The sequence below is a fragment of the Homarus americanus genome, unplaced genomic scaffold (genome assembly GCF_018991925.1).
Source record: "Homarus americanus isolate GMGI-L3 unplaced genomic scaffold, GMGI_Hamer_2.0 scaffold46197, whole genome shotgun sequence".
In the NCBI taxonomy this organism is placed as follows: domain Eukaryota; kingdom Metazoa; phylum Arthropoda; class Malacostraca; order Decapoda; family Nephropidae; genus Homarus; species Homarus americanus.
The window spans coordinates 5,554,477-5,578,505 of record NW_024723050.1 but is presented as its reverse complement, the minus strand read 5'-3'; the positions used below and the strand labels follow the sequence as shown (position 1 = coordinate 5,578,505).

Genomic DNA, 24,029 nt, shown 5'->3' with positions numbered 1-24,029 from the left:
GGGAATATGCAAATATATAATACACTACAATATTATTTACTAAGTGCTGAAGATAGATGTTATGGTTAAGCATGAGAGATGGCGAGTCCTGTTAACATGGTGAGGGAGAGCTAGGGTGATCAGCTATTTGCACTCTGTAAACAAGGATCAGGAATTTAATATGAGTGCAGTGGATATTTCCCCTACAACTACAACTGCCGTGGTCTAAGATCGGCTTCTAGCGCCGCCTAACTAAGCGGAGGTCAACTATCAGGCCAAGCCTACCCCCGCTATATAAGACCTCACCTTGCCGTGACCTGCCCCTTCTTCTACCTACAGCCACACAGCAAGCAACACCTCCTCTGAGCATGCTCCCGAACCAGCTCTCTCTACTCCACGCTTGTAACCACGCTGCCACTTCCCAGCACCAAGCTGCACTGTACATCCAATACAATATATATACAGAGAGCGCATTGTGAGTTTCCTTTCTCCAACCCATCCTGGGTGTGAACCAACATCTCGAAACCCCACAAATGGTGACCTCCGGAGAATCACACTCACACAGGTTGGAGGAGAAACTGATCACTCTCCCAGTCTTCAATCACAACATTGAAGACTGGTTTATCCACACGGAGGCAGCTCTCATCGGCTCTACAGCTACAAGACAAACAAAAGCACGTCGCCCTGGTCTGTTCCCTGCCCACAGAAGTTCCCACGCAAGTATCAGAGATCATCACCAACCCTCCAGCTGACAACAAATTCGCTGCCCTACGGGATGCTCTGAAGACACGATACCGGCGGCCCCACACTGCTATGCATCCGCGCACAACTCCGATGCCACACTTTCACTTTCCTCCGGTCTCATCAACCAGATCAGTGCTCTCCAGACGACCAACGCCTCACAAGACGTGCGGGACCTGCTACAGTCCTTACACCGCAGATTAGACACCCTAGAGCAGCTCTGCTCCTCTTCCTGCCCCAAGCACCATGTCCTACCGACCCCAACACACCAGTCCTGCCTCAGACGCCGCCCCCAGTACAGTGTATCTACCCCCTGTTGGTATCATCAACACTCACTTTTAAGCTTGCCAGTCATTTTAAAGTGAATTACAAATGAAAATTTTGTCTGTGTTCTGACTTTGGGACTCAAAAATACGTAATTTGACCAAATTTTGGTACGACTGAGGCAAGTCGTAAATCGAGTAGGTCGTAAGTCGGGGAGGAACTGTATATCATAGTCTAAGTCCTTATATACATCTAAAATCACTAAATTTAAGACAAAATTAGAAATAGAATGACAAAATACAGTAAATTAAAGTAAAAAATTAGTCATCAGGTAAATAAAATACAGCATATCCTTATAATTAGCACGAGTTGGGTTCTCAAAATGGCAGCAAACAGACAAATCTGTGAATAACATTTGTTGACTGAGGGGGGGGGGGGGTACATTTTTACTCATATGTAAGGAAATGTATATTCCCTTTATGTGTTTGCCCTTAGGACAATTATTTCTTTTATCTGTATTGTACATGTGTGTGTGTGTGTAAACACACACACACACACAAAACACATGCAAATAAACAATAATGGGAAAATTCTCTCACAACTAAACAGAAACATGACAACAAAATGTAGAAAAAATGCGAGTCTACCCTCAAGTAACTCTGTGCTTTGTTATTAAAGTTGAGCAGCCATACGGCAACATTTTCCTTGTAAAAATAATTGTCTCTAGAACGAATGGCTCCCTGTCCTGGCCGCAAAAATGCCGGCAACTTTAAAATTACCCACAGACATTCTTGGGTACATCCAGGGTGTCATCTGCGAATAATCGAGGACCGCAAATTAAAAACCTGTAAATTGTCAAGGCATGCTGTACTGTAGAATATATCACACTCACCAATATAGTCATTGGAGTAGTCATAAAGTTTGCACTGCATATCAAATGTAATTTTCTTAGAAAATTCATCAATTCACTCAATACGGTATATAAGAATCCCTCGTCAGTCAAGGGTTTACCATCCATGGTTTTTAATCTTTACAATTCATATTTTATACAACATTTTACTGACCACTGTACAGTACTGTATCCAGTTTTAAATATGCATTACAGGAGTCATCTAGCTCAGTGTAGTGGGAATGTTCGATCAAGTTTATAAAGTAACGGTTAATTTGTCTCAGTGTCTGTTCCTCAAACAGCAATACAGTATGTTACCATCTACTCTACTCAGGTCCTCCTCCATATTACTGTACTATATAGTAATATGTATACAGTATTACCCCGCCTAACGCGGTTTCACTTAACGCGTTTTATCATATACGCGGTGCCTTCGCCAGAGCTGAACTTTCACTTAACACGGATTTTTTCCACATATACGCGGTGAGTGTCCGGCTCGAGACGCTATTTTTAGATTTGCCCCACCCTGCCTGACTGCCTGTTTTAGCTCATAAAATTCATACAAATTACCCGGCCAGAATATAATTTACATTGCTGGAATTCTTATAATTTGGTGATCATTTTGAATATAAACATCATATTTTTGCATTAGACATACAAATTTTAGATAAAATTTTTTCTCAAATTAACTATGTTATCTTTTGTGCAAAATATATGACATTTATATTCAAAATATTCCTGGTCTTACAAGGAATCCAGCAATGTCAATTATATTATCCTAACTTTAGTTTGAGGTATTATTTATTAAAATTTAGTGGTTATCCCACACATCTCCTTGGGACGGTTGGTGGGGGGTGGGGGGAGGGAGGGACCGACCGACCATCTGTTACCCTGTGAAGAATTATTTTTTTTTTATTAACTGAAGATATTTGTTTTAGCTCATAAAATTCATACAAATTATCCGGTCTGAATATAATTTACATTGCTGGAATTCTTATAATTTGATGATCATTTTGAATATAAACATCATATTTTTGCATTAGACATACAAATTTTAGATAAAAATTTTTCTCAAATTAACTATGTTATCTTTTGTGCAAAATATATGACATTTATATTCAAAATATTCCTGGTCTTACAAGGAATCCAGCAATGTCAATTATATTATCCTAACTTTAATCTGAGGTATTATTTAATACTAAATGTTAAAAACCCTGGAAGGGTGGATTGGTGGGGGGTGGGGGGGAGGGTTGGGACTGACCGCGCGGTTGGAAGAGGGGGGAAGGCAAGGTGGGGTACTTTGATTGACAGATAGTGTTGTGAAGATTATTTTTTTTTTTATTAACTGAAGATATTTGTTTTAGCTCATAAAATTCATACAAATTACCCGGTCAGAATATAATTTACATTGCTGGAATTCTTATAATTTGGTGATCATTTTGAATATAAACATCATATATTTTTCATTAAACATACAAATTTTAGATAAAATTTTTTCTCTAGGTAACTATGTTATCTTTTGTGCAAAATATATGACATTTATATTCAAAATATTCCTGGTCTTACATGGAATCCAGCAATGTCAATTGTATTATCCTAACTTTAGTTTGAGGTATTATTTATTAAAATTTAGTGGTTTTCCCCCAAAAATTTCTCTGAGAGGGAAGAGCCAGCGAGTGTAGTGTGAGAGAGGGAGGGAGTTGAGTCCATTATTTGAATGGACATTAACTTGGCGACTGTATTTCTCTTAAGTATTAATTGTGTGCATGTACCATCATAAAATTAAGATGTTATTTTTACTACAACATACTGTAGGTATGTGCCTTCAAAAAGTGGAGTTTGGGGGTCAGGCCGGTTTCTATTGGAATTAATCCCATATGTTCTGTTGTTCACTTAACGCGGATTTCACTTGACGCGGGACCCTCTGGGTTCAATTGACCGCGTTAAGTGGGGTACAACTGTAGTGTGGCGACCTGTGGTGTAATGGTCAGCATGCTCGCCTGGCAAGCGAGTGGACCCGGGTTCGATCCCCGGGCAGGGTGAAACTATGGGCAAGTTTCTTTATGCCATTTGTCTCTGTATACCCAGCAGTAATTGGGAACCAAGATGTTAATCGATTTACGGATCGTATTCTGGGGTAAAAGTTAGCCAGTGGAGTTGTCCGGTCTTCTCGGACTATTCCTTGACACTGCGTCATGCAGCTCGTTAACTTAACGTGTGGTTGTTGTGTTGGCGACAGCTTCTACACCTTAAACAAATTCACGCCTAGGAAACCCCTCGGCCGGCCAGCCTCGTTACACAAGGGGCAACCAATATTATTACTGTATAATATATGCTATAAAGGAACTGTACTGTATATGGTTTTCTACTGCTTTGCCAACAGTCATCACTTAACATTCCTTGACCTCCAGCTGTGGTCAACCACCCCTCTCACTGAGCCAACGTTATTCAAAAGTATTCATATCTTTATTGATAAAATACATTCTTAATAATTTTCATTTCTCAATACAGCTCCTCCCCAACTTACGACCTACTCGACTTACGACTTGCCTCAGTCGTACCAAAATTTTGTCAAATTACGTATTTTCGAGTCCCAACGTCAGTACACAGACAAAATTTTCGTTTGTAATTCACTTTAAAATGGCTGGCAAGCTTAAAAGTGAGAGTTTTGTGGTGCTGAGAAGAAAAAGACACCCATTTTAGATTTTCTATGTATTATTTAAGCGTTTTTGACTTACGACCATTTCGACTTACGACCTGGATTTGGGTCCCTAACCCCGTCGTAAGTTGGGGAGGAGCTGTATATCATTTCCACCACTCATTAGCTCACTAGCGATTCGGGCAGGCAGTATGTTCTTTGTTAAGACTTTCACTGTCCAATGTTTAGTACAGGAGCAAACTGAAATACCAGAGAAAACTTGTAAAGCAAGGACACTACCACTGTACAGTTCCACCATTTTTTTTATTACTAAATTTATATATACAGTCGGCCTTAACATACGCGGGGGTTAGGTAACAGAGATACCCGTGAATGTTAAAAATCCGTGTACTTTTGCTCCCCCCCCTAAAAAAAACCTGGCCCCCGTGAATGTTAAAAATCCGTGTACTTTTGCTCCCCCCCCCCTAAAAAACCCCTGGCCCCCCATGTCCTTATTTACCGTATATACCTGTGTGTAGTTCGAGTTTTTAAGACCAAATTATTTTGCAAAAAATTGGGGGTCGACCTCTAAAAGGGTAATAGTTTCGTTAGGTTGAAAAATATTTACCAGTAACTACCAGTAAACAATGGAAACGACGCACCAACGCACCACCAGCTGTGAGTGTCGGTACAGTCGCCAGGGCAGTCTCTTGCGTCATCATAGCTAGCCCAAAGTAGCCAAATCCATGGTATGGTATACACAGGACGATGTAAAACAAAGTATTCATTTGTTAAAGTTTATTTATAGATACTGTACATAAATTTTTGTTCATTACATTTGAAACATCAATCTTTGTTAATTAAATTTGATACAAAAGAAAACTACGATACCGTATTTTCATTAAAATATTACATCACAAGTATATTTTACCTTAACTGTGACTGAATGAATATATTCTCAGAAATAAATATGGAAATGTAATATTTTGGCTGAAATGACGTACATATTACTGTACAGTGGAAAGTGGGATAAAATTATGAAAACAATGACTTTCGCTTTCTTTCGTTGTTCAAAAGATTTTACCGTAATCGCTTTTCAAATGGTTTTCAGTTAAAAAACTGTTGTACTGTACTCGTACTGTATTACAATAATATTCTATCCTATCATTAGCCTTATAATCCCACAACTGAAAACCATTCGAAAAGCGATTACGGTAACATCTTTTGAACGAAAGAAAGCGAGTCATTGCTTTCGTCACTTTCCACTGTAATACGTACATCATTTCAGCAAAAATATTACATTTCCATGTTCTCAGAAATAAATGGTAGTTTTGTTGAAACGTAATGTACAGTATTTAATATTAAAATGCAAAAATAGCTATAAAAACAATTAATACACCCGTAATGTACTGGCTGGCATCTCGTCCCTGCTCCCGCGTCCAAGGTCACCACTCCTCCCAACTCGCTCCCTCCTCCGCCTCCTCCACCTCCACCGTCACTACTGCCGACAACAAACACAAATGTTTTGTGAATAACTGCACCTCCACTTCCTATGTACAGTACTGAACTGTACTGTGCTGTACATTTTTACAAACAATAAACATGGCAAGAAAAGCTATTAAAAAAAAAGAGATAAAAACTTCACTTTACTGTACAGTTCCTATCCTTGGCGACAGGACGGGGGTCATCGGGCTCATCGTCACTCAATTCCATAACGGGTGGTGAAGTGGGGGCAACGGTGGATTCAGCTGCTTCCTCACTGCCGCCAGTGATTGGTGTTAAATCTCTCCTTCGGTGATCAAAGAACATGGTGATGGGGAGTTGTCGTCTCTTTCATTCATTTCTTCCATGATGTTTTTGTATGGAGCGAAAACGTCATCCATCCCTCGCATGAATTTCAGGGCACGCACCATGGAGGGGTCCATACTATAGGCCAGGTTTTTCAGTGCCTCAATATTCCTGGTCATCTCCCCCAACTTCTCCAACGTTATTTCTTGGTGCTCTTCCTCTTCCTCATCCTCTTTCCCTTTCGCTTCCTCTTCCTTGCCTGAGTCTACTAACTCCTGTAGATCCTCCTCGGTCAGCTCAGTGTCGTGCTCTTCAATTAGCTCCCTAATCTCGTCCTCTGCCATGTCCCGGAAGCCTTCAGCAGCCACTTTCCTTGACAGTGCCAGGGTCTTTTAGAATATTTTCATTAAAATCCATCAAAATCATTTTCCTTGTCATCGTCTTAAGCACCAAACAGCTCCTCCCAGTCTTCTCCTTGAACAGGGCTAGAGGGTACGTGTTTTTTGAATCTTTTTCAATAAAAAAATGTTACAGCACATGTATATTTTACCTAAACTGTGCCTGAATGAATATATTCTCAGAAAGAAATAGTAGTCTTGCTGAAACGTGATGTATTTCAATGTAAAATAGGATAAAATACATGACGAAAACAAGAGACTTTACCTAACCTTCCGATGTTCAAGATATGTTACTCGTTTTTTTAGTAGTTTTCGGTTAAAATACTGTTATATTAGTGATATTCTATTCATACTGTGCTTGATATAATACATTCACGGAAATGTAATATTTTTGCAACTACAATGCTGATGTCAACACAAGCGTGGTTACAGCGAGACTGACTGAGTGAGGGAGAGCTATGCGTGTGTGTGTGTGTGTGAGGTTGCGGGAGCGGGCGGTGTCCCGTGTTCGGTGCCGTGCGCGAGTTGAATGGCGCGCGATTTGAATGTACTTCAATGTTCAGAATATTCCTCCGGCGGGGCAATCCGCGTATTTGCAAATCCGTGAATGCTAAACCCGCGTATGTGAAGGGCCGACTGTACAGTAAAATCTTGTATTTCACGAGTAATATGGACTGGATAAATTGCACCAAATGCAGATACGTAAACTAATGGAAAAAATAACAAGATAGACTGGCCACTCTACTTCAACCTCTGATTTTCCCATTTATAACCTCCAAATGATACAAATTCTGCCTTTATTGACCTGATTGTGCTTTCCGGAAACTAGATTTTAGGCCTTCCTCAAGTAACTTAATCACACGCTGCTTATCCTGCATCGAGTACTTGGCTAATTTAACTCCCTTATGATAGTCCTGCTTCTCCTTTTCCTTATTTGGCTGCTTAGGTGGGTCTGTCCCTCCCCCACCAGCACGACCCCCAGTAGAGGTAGAGGCCATTATCTTGACTTGACAGGTGGTAGCCCCACCCAAAAAAAAGCACACAATAACAGCCCGGGCGGTCGCTAGGATGGCGCAGGCTACAACGCCATTGTTGCCTTCTTGTAAACCTCTTTTACGTTCACCACCAGCAATTTGATCACCAGAACGCTTCTTGGAAACATTCTTCTCACCTTGTCTTTCTGTATTCATCGCTAACACAACAAAATTGAAGAAAATAGCAAAAATCACGGAGTAATTGACAGAAACCGCGTGATTCAACTGATCAAGTGATGTAAACAGGGAGCGCTGGTGTAAACCGTTATTAGTCCTCACTGCGAAACATTCTTTTTACTTATTCTTTTCATACAGTATTTATGGGTAACAGCTAAATTTGCAAAAAAAAGAACAAAATTTACAGTGTCTCTCAAAAAACACTTCACAACCTAAAGACATGAATCACTTGAACATGTGATGTCGAACGTGAACTGTAAACATTGCATAACCCCGCGCCATGCTTAAAACGTTGAGGATGGAATCAAAACATTGAGGATGGAATTGCGCTATAGCCAACATTCGTATGTAAAAGTTCGAGTTTTACAATCAATGTTCCCCTATTCATCAATCGCATTACTGTACAACCAATTCGCGTTGACAAAACACGCGTTGTAGCAGAAATGACTGTAACTGGCATGAGGGCTGTGACGTCATTCAAGACGGTGGCCAGCATTCAGTTGGCTGGATCTCGCAAAACTCACGATATTTTACACCAAATATAAGACTTGGTTACATTAGGTAGTGCTCGTGAAATTAAAAAACGCGAAATGAAATCGCGCGAAATATGAAATCTTAATGTATTTTTTTTTAAAGATTTTACAATTTTTTTATGCTGACAAAAATCTTCATAATAATGTAAGCATAAATAAAAGTACATTTGTACTGTATGAGAAAAATCAGTGTAACAAAACAAAATCTCCCCCCCCCCTGTACATGTACAGTATTGTACAGTGAAAATAAAATATTAAAAAATGTACACACTCCCTGTACACGTACATACAATGCAGTTGAATTACTGTTGGTGCGTCACTACAAAATTAAAACAATATGTCTTGGCTGTGACTCACAGTTTTGCACTCCATTACAATCAGCAGTGCAATTTCTCGGTACATACAGTACTGTACTATAACTTTCATGTCTTCCACTGCGTGCACCAGTACAGTATTTCACTTATAATCTTTGTGTACATCAAAAATTATGATTAAAAACATGTTTTGTAGTTTTTATAATAGAAGCCTGAAGGAAAATGTGATCTGACTTATGAAAAACAATCTACAGAAGGCTTTTAAGGAAAGGAGCCTTTTGTCGTTAATTTGGGGAATGCCTATATTTATTATATTGTACAGTAGTATAGTATTTAAAATTTAGGTTCTTAAACATACTATACTCACCATGTGTGCAGTGTAGTCTGGTCTTGAGATCTCTCAAAATTAATCGTACTCCAGGATTCTGTTGAAAAAGGGAATCGGTGAATTTATTGTTACAAACTGTACAGTATGTGACCTTATCAAACATCACATACCAGGGGGTACTTTCTCCTGGCCCTCTGGTTTCCTCTTGTACAAGCATAAGCAAATGTTTTAGTGATAGCAATAACACTTACTTTTCCAATCAAAGTCTAAGAATATAGTGTTTCCAAATTAGTTATTATCCAATTCCTAAAACTTATTTCATATTACAGTAGCAGATGACACAGGAAGTTTTCATGAAGTTAGAAACATCTGGTTTGTTGACAAATGGCACCTGTGAATGTAAAGCTACAGCATTACCCCATTGATGAAAGATTACATAAACCAAATTAACCTGTAGGTTATGTATCTATGCTACTGTGCCAAGTAGCAACCTTGTAAATAAGCTACTGTGCCGAGTAGCATTTATATATATAATTACGTGGCAACACTGCACGGGTTATGTGGCAACATTGCCCCGAGGCTGCCATATGGCAAGGCAGCCTCAGTCTGACTGTGTGAGCCGTGCATGGCACACGCTAGTCACCACTTGTATTTCTCTCATCCATAATAAACGGACTTCAGTGTTACCCGGTGTTTCCCTACCCATCACTGCATTCTTCGGGGAACACTTGTAACCATCATAACCTACAATAACTACCGGTAACAGATAACCTATGACTGTTAGGTTAGTTTACTATAATTTTAATAAATGGTTTAATCCTATGACCCAAACTAACAAATGACATTTTTCAATAAGCTGGACACTGCTAATTAGTCTAAGGAGCCAAGTCCATCATGTAGTAAATATTGTACAGGTATTGTTTTCAGTATGCAGACAAGGTTTTTAGTTATACAGCATGCTCTTCAAATTCGTTGGGGTTAGGTTCTCAAAATGGAGGAGCATACATTTTTACTTGTGTACAAAGAAATAAACATTTCCTTTATGTGTTTTGCCCTTAGGACAATTATTTCTTTTACCTGTATTGTGTGTGTGTGTGTGTGTGTGTAGACACACATACACAAAACCCATACAAATAAATAATAGTGGGAAAATCCTCTCACAAATAATCAGAAACAAATGTACAGTATAAAAAAAATGTGGAGTGTACCCTCAAGTCCACTCCAGCTAACGGAAATATCACTGTACAGGGTATTTGCGTGCCAGATACTGCTAACTGTCAAGGGAATTATGTCTGTAATTGTACCAGTGTTTGGAAACGATGTTGTGTATGCCTCTATTGTGACCCAGGTTCAATTCTCAACCTGGGTCAGATGTGAGAAGGACGTTATTCAGTGAAACCCTACCAAAACATTCTAGGTTTTTTCTGGGTAAAACAGATTCATGCTGTACAAAATTCCCGCTCTACTAGAACACATTTACTTCTTCTCTTTTCACTAATTATTATATATATCAAAGACAAATGATACTAAACATATAAAGCAACAGACAATAATGACCATTTTATAAAGAGTAGAATCAAATGTAAACACCACATGTTCACGTAAAGGTGTCGTTGAAGATGAACAATACCGAGAGGGAGATAAGTCAAGCAACTACAGCTCCTTCCCGACTTACAACGGGGTTAGGGACCCAAATCCAGGTAGTAAGTCGAAATGGTCGTAAGTCGGAAATGCTTAGATAATACACTGCATAGAAAATCTATCTATATCATCTCGACCCAAAATTCGAAAGAATGCCTTGGATTGTCCGTTAAAGAAAGAACTGATATTTTTCTCTTGAATGGCAGATAAGTCCACGACAGCCCTCATCATTGGATCCACCTCATCTGTTGTACGGAGCATCCTCTGTGCCATCGCCCTTTTGTCTTCCAGAGTGATTGATCCCAAGTCATCGAATAGTTCCAAAGGAACAAGGTGCTCACTTAAGTACCAGAGATGACCTTGAAATTTCTTGAGAGTCACTGCCGAAATCTTTGGATGGATACTGTGGTATCGCTGGAGCTCCTTCAACAGCCAGAGGTTTTGTACAGGAGCGAGCTGGGGCACAGGAGAGATATACCAAGCCTTAAGATATATCTTGATGATGAAATCACAAATCGCTTTTAGACCTAGCTCCTCCCGTGGAGTCAGCTTGAACTGAGCCCGGAACATCCAGAGTTTCATATAATAGATGGCTTTAGCTATCCACCAAGCGCGATGGAGGCCTCCTGGTGCCTTGAAACCGATACCACGAGGAGGAACCCCACCAAGGAAGATGATCGATAGCTCCAGGAGCTCTCGGTAGTCGTCCCTGGGCTGGTGAATTATAAGTTGTTCTGTCACAAACTTGATAATCTCGTCCCCAATTTCTAGCAACCAAGGACCTGGATGTGTGTCCATCACCGTAGAGGGGATGCTTTTGTCAATTAAACCCCATTTCTGCTTTTAACGTTTAAACATTAGAATATCTGGACCTGTCGATATACCCACCACTGCATGGAAGGCTGCTTCCAAAACAATTTCAAGTGTGTGATGTCGTCTGGCAAGATGTAAGAGTTCCTTCTCCATTTTCTGCTCCAACAGATTACAGGCTCCATTCATTCCACCCGTATTTGTGGCTGTTGTGTCAAAACACATCGCCACAACATTGTTTTTCACTGAACATTCTTCAATAGCTTTTTTGAAAATATCTGCCATAGACTTTCTGGTGCCAGACAGTAGTTTCGGGATGCCGAGGAGTTGGGTTGCATTGCCTCCTGAAACCAGGATTGGGAGACGGTCTACGCCATCCCAGCCAATGATGTCATTCATCATTTTGCCATCCCAATGGATGACAAGTGGCGCCATAGGGGAGAACTTCTCTTTGATGATGGCTGCGATGTTCTCACGGTGCTGGATTCGATGGCGGCGAATTGAGGATCGACTGATAGTTAAATTAGAGACTTCTTGGCCCATATTCCGAGCCATAGCTGCCAAGATATACATGGAGTTTCGGTCAGTGACTTTGGTCCAATCGAGGGCTGCACAGACATGTTGGTTGACTACTAGCTTCCGTGGATGCTTTGAAGGTGATGGCGGCAAAGTTGTTGGTCCTGGTGATTCTTCATCCTCCGAGATTTCCGCACTGCTAGAAGATGATGAAACCAGATCAATCCTTTCCTTCCACATTTTGGTCTTTTCTTTTTGAACAAGTCGCCGTTTTGTTGCTTGCAATAATCGATCATCCTTTCTTGCCTCCTTCTTTGCAAGGTTGCAATCGACTGATCCCATGCAACCAGGTCGTCCTAGTTTTCGTTGCTGTTGAAGGAATAGTTTGTCCTCCTCGATCTCCATGGTGGCAGGCGTTGCTGTAGGCTATGTCGAAAAACCAATCAAGGGAAGAATACCTCATATTTGCATTTATTGGTGAAAATTCAACACTGAGTAGCAACCTACAAATATTCTTCATTCCAGAAGGTCGTTAAGTTAACCGAATCCATTGTTTCAATGGAATATTGAGTAATGGTTCCAGCTCACGAAAAGTACATACAAAGTAAAAACTGCAGTAAAGTACACTTACTTTGAGGTGTGTATGTAGAAGGCTCCTGGTTGATAATGATGATGGGAATTATAAGTGGGGTGGAGGAGAAGAAGGAAGTGGGATGGAAGAATACCCCATGCTTGATGCCGTCATTTCACCAATAAAATTTTAAGTTCACTAGGTGTAATTCAAGATTATTTTCTAAATCAACAGTGCACTGCACTATAAATTGTCAATACAGTATGTTAAATAAATTTCAGAATGACCAATAATTGTACAGTAAAAATGTAAAAATACTCTGTGTTCAAGAGACCCACAAGCAAGATGTTTCCTCCACTGAACAGACACACAGACTGATGCCTTGGTGGGTAAGTGAAGTGGCTGATGGGAGCAAAAAACTAGTTCCTGTACTGCAATTATGTTAAATAAGTGTTAAAATGACTAATAATTTTAATATAAAACTTGGAACAATATTGAATAACACAATCTTCTTGATATTTACTCCAATGGAACCGAATATAACCCCTAGAACCGATTACTGTATTGGCGGACTAATCTTCCAGCTGGTGAGCAAGCTAAAACAGGTGAGCAAGCTAAAACATGTTGACATGTTTTCGTAAGAATTTCTTAACCGAATTTTGTTAGTTAACGAATTGAAGATTCTTATGGAAGGTACAGGTAGTTCTGCTATAAGCGATAATTGTGTTCTTGTAAAATATCGTGTTATAGAAAATCGCGTAATATAAATAACAGGGCTTATGGAGAAAATAGGGTTAGGTGCAGATTACTCGAAATCAAAAAAATTTAGTAGTTAGCCTAACACAAAGGATAGCACAGTCTAAATAAATGTTACATTCATATCTAATAATGAAATCATACAGTAAATGTAACACTTTACCTTGAAAAAATATGAATATAACTTGATGGGGAGAAGAGTGATTTTGAGGTTGATAACATTGAGCTTCTCTTCAAGTGTTATATCCTTTCTTTTGATAATCACGAGAATTCTATCACCAGAACGCTTTTTGGAGATATTCTTCTTTACCATATTCACAGTTAATACCACAAAATTGGAGAAATAGTAAGCAAAAATCACGTTATAGCAAACAAGCGTTCGTTATACAAATATTGTTCGAATTCATAAATCGTGTTGAGCAAATTAGCATTATCAAAACAGCGTTATAGCAGAACTCACTGTAATTGTTAACTGAGCTTCGTTAACCGAGGGACCAATGTATGTTTGTATGTATGTATATACAGGTAGTCCCGATTCATGACAGCTCAACTTCGTCAATCCGCACCGACCTACTCTGACCTTAACCGTCGGGACATACTACCGCCGCGGTTGTGACCAAAATTTTCTGGTAGCGCGCATTTTCTATACCGAAACGTTTCTGTCCTGGCGAGAGGCGTGGCATGGGTCTGGCGTGGTTACACTCCTCGGTAGCGCTTAGTTGGTGGTGTTTTGGCGCTATCATTATCTATACTGATCCCGCGCTGTGAACTTACGTTATTATCGTGGTATTTAATTGACTATAATGACTGGAAGCGTACAAAAAGTGACAGTGCTGAGTGGTGCTCCCAAAGAAAGAGACAGGCATTACTTTTGAGATGAAAATAGAATAATAATGCAATATGAGAATGGAAAAACTAGCAGCAACAATCTCCACATTGACCTGGGTTTCTAGCACTCAACCATATCCACTATTCTGAAAGACAAGGAACATATTAGTGATGTAGTGAAAGGAACAACACCTATAAAAGGGAACTATAATTTGAAGAAAAAAGACAAGGTCCTATTCACGGTATGGAAAAATTATTGGTGATATGGATGAAGACCAGATACAAGCGTGTGCCCTTAAGCCTTCTAACCTTACAGGCTAAAACAAGAGAAGCCTGTTCTAAAACCTGAAGGAGCAGGCAGGAGATGAATGTGTGAGCAAACCTTTTAGCAAGTCATGGGTGGTTTAATAGATTTAAAAGTCTTTACAGTCTACACAATGTTAAGGTGAGTGGAGAGCATGGTGCTGATGTTGGAATTGCCTGAGCAAATATTCAATGTGGATGAGACTGGATTATTGTGGGCATGCCTGTGAGGCGGACATACACACACACCTACAAAAGGCCAACAATGCCAGGATTCAAGGCATTCAGGACAGAATGCAGCTTCTGTTGGGGGAATGTTGCTGGTTTCAAGCTAAAGCCCTTCATGATCTTTCCAGAGAGACCCCAGGGCTTTTTAAAACATGTCAACAAGCACACACACTGCCAGTGTTTTATCGCAGTAACAAAAGCCTGGATGATATTGTACTGTTTGAGGATGGGTTCATGAATTGTTTCATTCCTCGAGCAAGTGTGTCTGCAATAGCGGATTCCATTCAAGATTTGCTGATTTTGGATAATGCTCGGAACACCCACCACACCTGGGCGACATGCACCCTGATGTTAAAAGGTAATCTACATTCCACCTAACACTACCTCTGTCATCAACCCATGGATCAAGGTGCTATTGCTGCCTTTAAAGCGTATTATTTCGTCAGACCTTCGCTCAGGCTGTTTGCTGCTACTGAAGGTGAAAATGCTCAGAGAAGTTTTGGAAAGGAGTACAACGTTTTGTCATGTATAAAGAACACATTAGTGCAGCATGGGATCAGGTTACAAAACATTGCCGCGAATGGAATATGGAAGAAAATCCTGAAAAGATAATAGCCAGACAGTTTTTAGAGTTTAATGAAAATGAAGTTATTTGGATATTAGTAACAAGATAGTGGAGTTAGGTAAACGGCTTCAGGTAGAAATTGATAATGAAGGCGTTGAACAGTTGGTTGAAAGTGTAACTTAGAAGAGCTCAATGCGAATCTCACCGAACTGGAAGCACACAAAAGATGCCAGGAAGAAACCAGTCTAAATGTAGAAGAAGGACCCTGCACCCCCCAAAAGTTTTCAGTGAAACCGGAAATGGCGAGAGGCATTTACTACAATTAATAAAAGGAATGCAAATGTTTGATGACATGGATCAAAAATTATGGCGTTATGCCAAAGTTGACAAGAATGATCAAGATGCACTTGCTTGCTACAGAGAAATTTATAATGAAAGAAAAAGCAAACTGTGCAGTCTAGAATTGGACACCTATTTTAAAGAGGATCCCCCAGTGCTGTCTCCCTCCGCCCACCAGTGCTGCCTTCACTCCCTCAAGATGATCCCAATACCTTCAACCAACCAAGAAGTTTCCACAGTACACAAACCTGTCTGAAAGCTGGATATTGATGAGCCCACCCAGCCCTGTCTCGTCCTCTGCTTCTTCAGTTAATGTAGTCTCCATGTATAATTAGAAATTATGGGGGCCCTGCGTACATTCAGCTGAGACATTATATAAGATAAAAACTGTAAGCCTAAGACCCTGGCTGGGGAGAGGGAGGAAGGGAGGAGGGAGCAGGATGTGAGGTGATATGTTTGACAGTTGGAGCCGGGTCTCATGTGTGTTTAATTAGATTTTTCACTGACTGACTGAGGAGATGTGTGGGTGGTTCTTGTGGTGTTGTATGAACCTAGGTGGGGAGATTCGATGAACCAGATCGCCATATCCAAGCTCCACGGTCAGTCACCGAGTTTGGACTGGGATACCCGTCTGCTCGCCGCCAGGTTGGTATCCACCCTGTTAGTAGCCAGCTATGCCTTCCAAACCACCATCACCACCAACCAAGTGGGGTCTCGTGACACTGCCAAAGAGTACTTTGTTAACTACTGTTAAATTCTTCTCCGCCCTATCTAAACACTGCCTGAGATCGATAAGGACTTACTTGCAACACGGATGAACAAGCGGGAAGGACGAGGCCACGGGTCGCCGGAGCGCACATTCAGACGTCTGCGTCCGTCAGGGCTGACAGTGACTTACTGAGGCCCGCTCAACACCTGCATACCTCAGGCGCCTCCCCGCCATGAGCGTCATCTATCCGCAGATTTCTAATACTGTAGTTTTGGGACACACGAACATATTTTGAACTGGGAACTATCCACAGCTTTAAATTTTATAATTGTCCTTAACTTCATGAATCGTGTTCGCATTAATTCGATAAAGTACATTTAAATTCCTTGCCTAGTTCAAAAGCTTCCACCCCACTGAGAGCATTGCTGGAGGCTTTGTTTTAACTTCGCCACAAGGCATGAGCGTTTCAGCCTGGCCTACTTATGTTTCCCTGTTCGCAAATCGCCATTTTTGTTCCAACGCTCTAAATATCACATATATATATGGGTACAAACTGTCCCGTAATTAAAACATTATCTTGTATTAGTACGATTTGACATGTTCTGATGGGTACGATTTACTTGGGTACGAGTTGTCCAGCACCCCACATGCAAACTGACTAACATGACCCGCTAACAATAAGAAGATAGCTTAACAAGGTAAGGATGTCAGAGACAGTTAGCACCAGAAATAACTTATGGAATTACACCAACATTTCTGGAGACAGTATTTGCATGATGCTGAATGTGAAAATGGAATTGAGATTGCACAGAACATATTAGAACCTGAGACCTACCTAACTTCCTAACCTGTGCATCGTCATTTTGATTTTCCTACTATCTTCCAAACATCTTTAAAAAGTTAACAAATGCAATCCAATATAAATCGTAATAAACATGCCATCTGTTTCTTAACCTGTAAACAAAGACCGCAAACGCTTCAGTATAACAGACAATGTGGACCAAAACGTGTCACCACAGAGATCTGATGAAGCCATAATCCTGATAAATATTTAATTTCTTCGCCTACAAAGGACGTAGGGCATTAAATTGGTAAAATTTTAGTTCCAGTCATCACTGTATTTAAATATCTAATCTAGCCACAGAACCCAGGAAACATATCTCTAACCTAACCGGGGTAGGGAGGGGGACCTTGCCTCCTCAGACCCTATTAAAGGAGTACCTCACAAATTTCTAGGCATAAATTTCTGTACCCATCATGTTGCCAGAGTCACTTTTCTCATCCTCTGCTCTCTTTTCTTGTCCTATCCTCCTCCTCCTTTTGTGACATGACAACCAATGACCTTCAAATATTGTGATGTGACTTGGCTGGCTAATTTTGAAACAGCCATTTTGAAGGCTGGTGATGGTGTGTGAAAAGTGCCTTCCTTATCTATCTGTTATTCAGCAAGTTTATCAGAACAATAGTGAAGCAATCCAAATTTTACAAGATCACAGTGTCCTACCAACATCAAGATTGTGTCCTACATGGAAATATTTTACAATTAGAAAAACAGAAATTCTTTTGTCTGTCCCCATAAGCATACCAGATTGCCCACCTGTGTCCTCCACCACAGTAGCAGGTAAGCTCCAAAAAAGGGTTGGGTTGGGTTAGGCTTTTTTGTGTTTTATGGTGTGTTTTATCAAACCTGACCACCATTTTGGTGCAAATTAGTGGCTTCTGTTACAAATGAAATTTTCCATAGTTTCTCAAATACTACAGCAAATTTGCACCAAAAATGGGTCAGATTTGAGTGCAACACCAAAATGGACGAATATTTACCACATTTTATTATTTATGTTCATGTATAACTACACACCCAGATCATTAAACGAAGTAGCGGTAGACACCCAAACATCTTATGACTGTGGAGCCCCCGTTAGGTTAGGTTAAGTCTGATGAGGTGAGGTTGGGTTTGGATGGTTAGGTTGATACACCCCATTTCGTCACCAATATTAAATCCGTTTGTCACCACTAACAGTCGCTGGTATTAGTGACTAAATGTAAGTTATTATTTTACACAAATAGAAATTACACATGTATACAGGCGACTTGAGAATTCTTGTGTTATTATTATACATGAATATTATATTGTTTAATAAAGGAAACGATTAAAACATTGGTAAATAAACAAATACTACAGAACAAATGAAGAATTATGTTATTATTATACATGAATATTAATTGTTTAATAAAGAAAACGATAAAACATTGATAAATAAACAAAATACAGAACAAATGTAGGTATTTTTGCATTAGAGCGCATAACTTTCCTACCCCAATCTATTATCATATTCTAATAAGTCATCTAATTTTAAGATAATTTTCTTCTATTACATTACCGTCAGAAAAGTATAATAACGGAGATAACACATGCCAGATATTTCTCCTTTTTCTTCCGTTAATCTTCTGCCATTATCGCCTACCCAACCTCCCACTCAACGTGTTCCTTCTATATATCGTCATGCGCATGCTTTCCCATACACGTCACGCAGACAATCAAAAGCATTTTTCTTTTCGTCACCAATTAAAATTAATTGTGGTTTAATTAGCTGTATTTTTGCCCAATCAGATTCGATAATTTTGGGTCGAAATTCATTTCCGACCACGAAGCCTGCAATGGGTGTCACTTTAATTATATGGAGTTGATTGAGCATTTTGATGAAGAAAAAAATTAACAAGCTATAGCATTTATTAGGTCTCATGGTGTTCTCCGACCTCAGTAAAGTGTCCTAAGTGTAAGAACGAATGTAAAGTCGTCAAGACCAACATATGTGGCATTGTAGTAACTCGTTCCTTATTCCCAAAACAAAGAAGAGACGTTGGTGTTCAGACACCGTCAGTGATTACAAAAGAACAAGAACCAGGTCAATACTGTAAGCTAAGAAATAAATTATTTCATCATATGGTGAGAGTTAGGTTAGGTTAGGCAGTCAGGTTAAATCAGGTTAGGTTATCCAAAAAGGTCTGTTTATGTTTAGTGTTGTTTTTTTGTGTGTGTGTATTTTGTATTTGTTGGCTGTGATTTTTGTCGGAAAACTCCCACCCACAACACACGATAACTAAAAAACAGGCAATTTCCTACTGAAATCAAGGTCAGAACCAATCAAACGCACACAAATACACTAGAAAACCTAGTTTTGACTTCTAACAGCGTTGGTGAACTAATAAAAATTTACCCAAATGAAGGTGATTTGGCAAAAGCACATAAACCACGACAGCAAATCAATCTTGCTCTATACCTCCTTCCCTCTTCTTCACAGAGAAACCTCAATGATTGATTTGCAATTACAACTAGTTGCTGAGCACAAGCTAAAATCATGACAGAAAAGCAAATCATGACAAACAACTCCATCTGGAAGCTGTGGGATGAATATGAAGAAAAATATCACCACTTCAAATTTCCTAAAAAAGTCATTGTCTTTTACCAAGCTTGCAGATTAAATTTTGTCTTCGCATTTTGTTTAAATTGAGATGATTGCGGTATTAACAATGTTTATTTTTGTCTTTAATAAATTGTCTTAGTGTTTTTTATTATTTTCTATCCCAAGCAACAGTTATTTTCATGTACATATTGATGGGAATGAGCAGCTTGATAAACGGGTAAAGCAGTGGTGATGGGTGTAACTGGTGAAGCGGGCATACCCGTTAGGTTAGATTCAAAACTGTTTTTCCGATAGGTTCTTTGTGTTTTGAACACTTTTTCCTTGATTTTTATAACAAATCTCTAAGTTCAAGAAGGGAGGAGGTAAGGGGCTCATCACAGAAACTATTGATTTGGACCAAAGGTCAAATTCGTTCACTACATCAAAAACATTGGAAAATCATAGCTTCATTTGATTTCATTTAGTAACAACAAGTGAAAATTTACCTTCTGGTGTGGGTTAAATTCTGAGATTCCTTGGATGACCGAAACTAAAATAATAGAAATTACTACCATATTATCAGTGTTCACAGTGTTTTGGTAAGGTGTTACTGTCGGCGTGACGCCCGGAAGAGGTCATAATTTGGTTGAATTTTTTCTGCATACTAATATCATGATATTAAACACAAAAATGGAAACGACAATGCATAGAACTTAATAGAACCTGACCTAACACACAGGAGCTGCCATGCAGGGCCCAACAAGCCTATTGAAGACTCCTTATTCTCTTGTTCTTTCTTATGTATGTTAGGTCAGGTTTTATTAGGTTCTTTGCATTATTTAGTATTTATTTTTTATATAATGCTAATAACATTATATTAAACACAGAAATGGATACGACAATCCATGGAACCTAATAGAACCTGACAATCTTTTATTTACTCTATCCTTCAAAATCTCCTCCCAGCGACACTTTTGTTGTTTACCTCCTGAATACCTTTTCAAAAGACGTTTCCTAAATGATGGTGAACGTTTCCACATATTCCTCCTCGCCATTTTCTGATGTATATCCACCTCAATATTAAGGCAAGTTGTACATTAATTAACACAATATTGGATAGAACCTGACCTAACAAGCCCATACGTTGGTTATGTTTGGTCAGGTTCTAATAACTATCATTGTCATTCCTATTTTTGTGCTTAATATCATCAGTGTGTAGGAAAAAATTCAGACAATTCCTTCCCTCTTCTACACCTTTACCATGTTTTTACCCCACTATTTCCCTCTTCTTTCATGCCCTGCCTTCTAACAAATAATTTATGATCCAGGATAAACTAAGATACAAAATACTACAAGTTGTCGCTTCGATTTTATTTCACGGTATCATCCAAACATCTGATAATTAGGTGCAACTGCTGAAGTCCTTCTGGTGCCAACCGTCTCTTCCACCTTTACCCATTAATCTTACCGATATGTGATTTGTGAGCTTAAATAGATAGACAATCAGTAAAATCGTCGCCTAAGTTTAGGTATATACAAATTTACACTAATACAGCACGTTATAAACAATACAGATATGTAATTTGTAAACAATATGACCTAGGTTTGCAATAAATGCTTATTTCTTCATATACGAAATTCAATTAAGAATCCGCCATATGTTGAATCAATGAAAATAAATTCAAAGGCACACGATTACCTTGTTCAGGCGTATCAAAGAACGCTGCTACGGTTCAAGGGTGAATCAGGCGACTATCAGTGAAGGCTGCAGGGTTGCCAACTCGGATTTTCAAATGTCGCTAGGCTGGTACCTAAAGTAGCTAAATGTCGCCAAATCTTCCATGAAAAGTCGCAGCTATTATTCCCCCCTTCAGTAATTTGATGCAATAATATTTTCATAATGCCGACTATAATGGACGGAGTATAAATAAATGCATTATAAAAATAAAAATATTATTTTTTAAGTTTAATGTGCTGCACACCTATTCAATAATAATTGCATCCCAGTCCTCTCCGTAGTCGTCGGCAGTATGAACAACTGTAGAGCTGGGCATGTGAAGTGTGGTTCAGGTTCTCTTGTAACTGTGTGCCTCACAGTCCCTATCTTTAAAATATCACTAGGAAGTTCATAACTTGCACAACAGGTGTTCTGTCTTTTAACCCATACTTTATTGTAAATTGCCTTTAATGTCGATAGTTTCATTTGTTGCGCATTTGATTTCACAAAGTTCATATTACTAAATGTCTTCATCTGCGTTTGAATGCGGAAGAATAAGGCAGTGCAATTTCAGCCAGATCATGGTAGGGTTTTCACCTGTCGCATCTCTCTGTAATTTGCCCTTCTGACCACAATATTTTAGGGTGCAGTGGCGGCTCAAATAAAATGGAGGGACTGCAAGCCTCACACAACAGTAGGATACACAAATTACCTACCTCAGGTATGAGTTGTAGTTGATATCCCAGGGCATGGTAGTAGTGTTGGTGGTGATGGACCAGTATTAATTGAAAATAAAGTCGGCGTCTGCTCTTCGATGTAAAATTGTTTATTACTATTTCATTAAAATCCTTTATTTCTGTTATCATTTTATTTTAATGGATATCACTGCTAAAGCAGGCAGTCTGTCATTCTGATAAACACTCATGTTAAACTGGTGTATATTCTTTGTTCCTGCTTGTACTGTTCTGTTGAATGGATAAAACTGGTGTAGGTCTTCCTCTTGCTTTGATTTCAGTCTTTTCATTTAATGTCAGCTGGGAAAAGTTGATGTTTTGAAATACTTCACTCGGTTTTCCATCGTCAAAGGGTAATTAAAAAAACGACTTAACCACACGGTCCACACGTTGTACGAGACTGAGCTGCTTCAAGTGCGGCGGCGTGCAATTAATAACAGACATGAATCGTACAGCATTGACAGCAACTAAGTAACTTAATTTTGGTCTGATTTTAATGAAAATTCACTTAGCAACGTATTGAAAATAATTAAATAACATATAAAATGATATATTTGTTGGTAGTGTATTATTCAGCTGTCTCTAAGGAATCATCGCCTGGCAGTGAGTGTCTGGGGGACTGCAGTTCTGCAGCCCTATGCATGGACAGGCTGACATCAAGTGATCAGAAATAGGCGTGTCCTCCTTCTTACGACCCACGTTCAAATGTATTAAACTTTTCTTATATTTATTGTCCCTGTAACCCCGTTGCTATATATTATGGCTCGAAATTAGGAAAACTGAGTTTCATGGACAGTCAAAAGTATCCAGAAAGTCGCTAGATTTCTGTGGATATCTCTAGATTGCGACAAATTACAAAATCGCTCTAAAATAATAGCTAGAAAAAACAAAAAGCTCTAGATCTAGCTACAAAGTCGCTAAGTTGGCAACTCTGGAAGGCTGTACTCTGTATCGCTGTACCAAAGCTATAAGTGTTGCCGCTTGGTTCAGTTGCCATACTCCATCAGAGAAAACGTGTAAATTATTGAGTAACTGAATTAAACAGGAAATAAATAAAAATATTCATAGACTATATTTATTGATATTGAAATACATTTTATTTTGGTATAGAATAAAAACAAGTCGTAATAAGGTTCAGAAAAATTATTATATTTCTAAAAATGTATATATTTCCCCATTTTGCAATGAAATACAAAGGTAATAAACAATACACCATGGTATTTACAATTAATCATTGTGATTTTTACAAACCAAATCAAATTTTCACTTGGCTCGTTGACACATTTGTGAACCATTTCAGATGAAATGGTTAGAGATGTTAAAGTCTGCGTGAAAAAGAGCTTATCTTGCTTTTTGATCAGATTCACCTTGGAAAGATTCTTTCTACATCATCATTTGATGTGGGCAAAGATATTATCTTCAGAGCAAAGTATGGAGCTCACGGAAATATAGTTCACCAAAATCATCTTGTAGTGGATTTCTCCCCTACAAACGCTTGTCGCTGAGTAGCCGACCCCGCGAATTCCCCAGTGTATGCCGTGGTCTGGGTCAACCAGCGCCGCCTTACATGACCGAGGTCAACTATTAAGCCACGCCTACCTCCGCTATATAAGACCTGACCTCGTGGTTACGATCGACATGAATACACTGGATGACATTGTAGTGGACGTCTCTAACTGCTTACAAGTAGCCACAGCCACCAGCTGCTACCGTCTTACCTAGCAACCAAGCGTATCTGCATTCCAATGTCGCCTATCTGCAACCGAGCAAAAAGACCAGCGACTTCTCGGGTTTTTCAACATGACTCATAGCGGCTGCTGGTTAT

General features: G+C 39.3%; 1 protein-coding gene and 1 non-coding gene across 2 annotated transcripts in view; one reads left to right on the top strand and one right to left on the bottom strand.

Moving 5' to 3' along the window:
- The window catches only part of LOC121863305 (zinc finger MYND domain-containing protein 10-like), an 89,008-nt gene extending 67,530 nt beyond the window's left edge, over window positions 1-21,478 (bottom strand). Inside the window, exons 1-2 of the mRNA XM_042361920.1 lie at window positions 21,453-21,478; window positions 9,123-9,180 (exon numbers count right to left, since the gene is read on the bottom strand). The gene's annotated coding sequence lies outside the window, so the exon portion shown is untranslated. The remainder of the gene's footprint in view (window positions 1-9,122; window positions 9,181-21,452) is intronic.
- Window positions 3,843-3,916, top strand: Trnaa-ggc. The gene has a single exon. It is a non-coding gene; the product is annotated as a tRNA-Ala (tRNA).
- Window positions 21,479-24,029: the final 2,551 nt, after the last annotated feature.